A 4,206-nucleotide genomic window follows, 5' to 3' on the forward strand; every position below is an offset into this window, starting at 1 on the left:
GATTGATGTATTATGTGGAGCCATATTCGTATGATCTGTGTCAAAGGTGTTCGCTGAGCCTCGTTCATGACTTGGAAAGACGAAAATGTCCATGAGAATGCCGAGTTCTGTGTGCACAGTTGAGAAGGGTATTATCGTTTTATTCGTAGACATGAAGATCCGGACTCGAAACTGAGACAAGGTCGACAGGTCGTATTAATTAATTACGTCAGCTGACGGCACTGGACGGAAGATGTAGGACCACACTGCGGCGTCGACCTTTCCGTTGGACGGGTAAGAAAGGACAATCATTCTCAATTTCTCACCTTATCTTTTCCCGTATGAAGACTACAGATATTAAGCTCCGCCAGTACGATCTCACCGTCTATTCGGTTGACTCACTGAAAATTTATGAGTTCACATCGGGTCTTGATCAAGCGCGACATTTTTGGGGCCCAGTACGTTTAATTAGTTGAGATAGATATCAAATTTCATAAGATGGGTTGTTAGTGTTGAAGAATTGTCTGAAATGATGTGTTAAAAGAGGGTGCATGTTGGACTACTGTTGGTCATGAGGTTAACATTAATATATGGGATGACGCGTGGATCCTGAATCTTCCGGGTTTTAGACCAGTGGAGCCAAAGAAAACCGAAAGTTAACATTAGTGGGTATAGTTCAAAAGTTAAAAGATGGATTGAAGTAGTTAATTAATTAATTAGAATTTAAATGGCTTCGTTCTCAGAAGTTAAAACCGAAAAACCAAAGAAAGAACAAATACACTGCAACTAATCTAATATTCAGTCGATGTGAATCTTGTAGTAAAAGAGTGTCAAGCTCAGAGGGAGATGTAGGAGGTTATATTTAGATGTTAAGACCAACTAAAAGGGTGTTGGCAACATTATTGGTTTTGAATTTCATATATATAATAATAAAAAATGAGGGTTATACGATCAAGCCTGTAATTAAAAATGATAGGGTATAGGAAAATCTCATCCTCTCATTTCAAGGGGATCCATGGACGTAAAGTGGCACACATGGTAATAATACAATGGGGTTGTGTGGTTATAGTTCATTGTCATATTATAAAATCTACAGCATTTTCCTAAAAACAATTGATATATCAATAAAATTAGGAAAAAATAATTAAATATGCCCTGAGATAAGTTATGGTTTCTGGAAATTACTTCAATACACCTTGTCAGGTGTCATTATTTGACACAAATACACAACTAGTTTCTTTGTTAGTGAAATGTTTTGGGCCATTTACATGTGGTATCATGTGTTAAATTGGTGTGGAATCTCCCATTAAAACAGGAGTCCAGTCTTATATTTGAAACTAAACTAGAGAATGATCCCGTAATGTGGGGCAATTACGCCTTTGTATCATTTTGTTTTTTTTTTTGGTGGTTTAAGAATCATGCATTGTGTAGTAATTACGTCTAACTTGAATTCATTATTTAATTTAAAAATTCAAATGAAATTTAATTTTTAATTTGGAAATCTTTATATCAAGTGCTTTTATATGAATTAGGAAATAAGTTACAATGGTTAATTAATATGGCCCACATCTTCTTTTGGAGTGGATATTTTTTAATCCAAAATTAACATTTTTTTTTCCCGAGAGTGGAATTAACTTAACTTGTTTTGTGGGAATGGATAGACATATATGTTTGGCAAAGAAGACTTCTATTTGAAGGTGGATTGCTAAGGGCGTTCCCTTATATTAGACTAGCAGGAACCTGTGCTATGCACAGGAAATTTTGAAAGATTGATAATTTTATTTACTATTAATATAATTGATAAATTAATAATTAAAAATAATTATTTTTAATTAATTGTATTTTTCATTTAATGTTGATTTATAAAATAAAATTATTTTTAATTAATATGAATAAATATTTTTAATAAATTTAATTTTATTAATTTTAATAACGGCTATTATTTTCATTATTTTTAAATGAAATTGTGATTGATTTTAAATAAATAAAAATAATTATAAAAGCTATCATTTCTATTAATTTCACTAATAATTAATAATTATCTAGGAATGGTAATGGGGCAGGTTCAGGGCAGGTCACCCCATCTCTGTCCCCACCCCGTAGTCAAGACAATTTACACCATCCCTACCCCACCCCAGTGTTAGGTGGGTTTAGGGCAAGGAACCCACTCCTCGTTAGGAATGGGGAATTCTCAAATTTTCTCACCTCTTCCTTAGTGTTGAGCGAGTTCGGAGCAAAGCACCAATTCCTCATCAAGGATTAGGAATCCTTGAGTTTTCCCTGCCCTATCCATAGTGTCAGGAAGGTTCAAGGCAAGGCACCCACTCCCTATCAACCCAATATTCAATTTGATGACAAAAATGATCAAAAGGATATACCAAGCAATGTACTGGTTGAACCATCACCCGACCAGGATTCTAGGTTCGGTTCAATCAAAACCCGTCAGATGGTCAAAACCGTTGACTTGGTCAAGAACCATTTGACCCGGTGACTGGTTCATGAGTTGCACAATCAATGCATGCAAACTTTTGGAGGCCATGACTTTGCACTCCAATGTTCGGTTGGGGTTTTCTTTTTTATTTTGGGTAACTTTTCAAAATCTATGTGTCCCAATAGGCACCTTACTCCACTATTTTCGTGAAAAAAAAACCTTTTTTAGCATCAAATTGTAGTTTTTAATACTTTTATAAATAAAAAAATAAAAATTTTGAATGAGAAAACATAAATTAAATATAAAATAATACATATAACATATCTAAAACATATTTTATACATTATTTATTGTTAAAATATATATTTATACACACACACACAACCGGTAACCCGAATGCATGGTCTAAAAATATTTAAACATTATTTATGGCACAATCTAAACTGCTCGACTTGACCAATCGAACTGGTAACCCGGAGGCACAGTCTAAAACATTATTTATGGCACAATCTAAACTTCTTAACTTGACTGATCGAACCGGTAACCCGCAACCCGGAGTTAAAAATGGTTCGACCTCTAGGTTGGTTTTTAAAACATTGATACCAAGTATCAGCCACATGGTAAATTTCTAAAAGTACACTAAATTGCCTTTAATTTTCAAAACTATAATTTTATGAAAATTTTGGAAATTTTTTTTTTAAGTTGTTATTAAATAATTTGTTGTATTTTTTATTGGTTTACTTACAGAATTACACTAATTTATCTTATATTTTCTAATACAAATAATCAATAATTTCCTTTTTCCAATATTATACTAATTTATCTTATTAATTTGTGTAAGTATTGGTTCAAATTACAATTTTCCCTTTGCCATACTCGTTTATCTTTTATATTTTTCAATGATTTGCAATGAAAATTACATAATTTTTCAATAGTTTTCCAAAAATTATCAAATGTAATAAATTTTCCTGAAAATTCCAAAGTATTCCAATAGTTTGCAATAATTATTTAATATGTTTTAAATAAACTTTCAAAAATTTTATATCTTTTAATTCCCAAAATGTTATTTTACACAAGTGTAGTTTTATGAATTTTTATTGAAAAGATTATTGCATTTGTGTAATTATGGAGATTTATTGAAAATTATTTTAATTTATTATTAAGTATTTATTTTTATTAGGTAGTTTACTGGAAAAATTATGCAAATTTATCTTTTATTTTCCAATATAAATTAATTAATATTTTCACTTTCCAACATTATAATATTTTATTCCCCCATCTACATTCAGTTATTAACTATAATAATAGCAATAACTAAAATTTTATACTTTTTGATAATTGTTAAATATAATTCTCAATTTTATAGAAATTAGTTAAAGAGTTTTCAATTTTTAACATGAATATAATAGTATTTATCTAAAATACTTTAAAAATTCATAATGAGTTAATTAATAACAATGCTTATTAATTTTTAGTAATTTAATTATTAACTTTACTAACTGTATTTATTAACTTTTGACATTGGCACTATTTAATACTCATTGAATATGACTTGGATTATATATTAATTGTGTTGAACTATTTAATAATTAATATGAATACTTTAAATGAGAGTGAATATAGATTGGGGGAGAGATTTTAGAAATTGATTGGAGAATGGGGTAACATGACATTTTCCTGGTGGTTTAGATATCTACCTTAGGAGAGGGATTATAGGATTATTTTTAGGTAGTTGAGCTGAGAATGGTGATATGGATTAATGAGAGTGGTCGGAAGGGGGAGGAGTGAGAGTAAAA

Source organism: Nelumbo lutea, chromosome 2 (assembly GCF_056320005.1).
Source record: "Nelumbo lutea isolate HS-2025 chromosome 2, American lotus-T2T, whole genome shotgun sequence".
Taxonomy (NCBI): Eukaryota; Viridiplantae; Streptophyta; class Magnoliopsida; order Proteales; family Nelumbonaceae; genus Nelumbo; species Nelumbo lutea.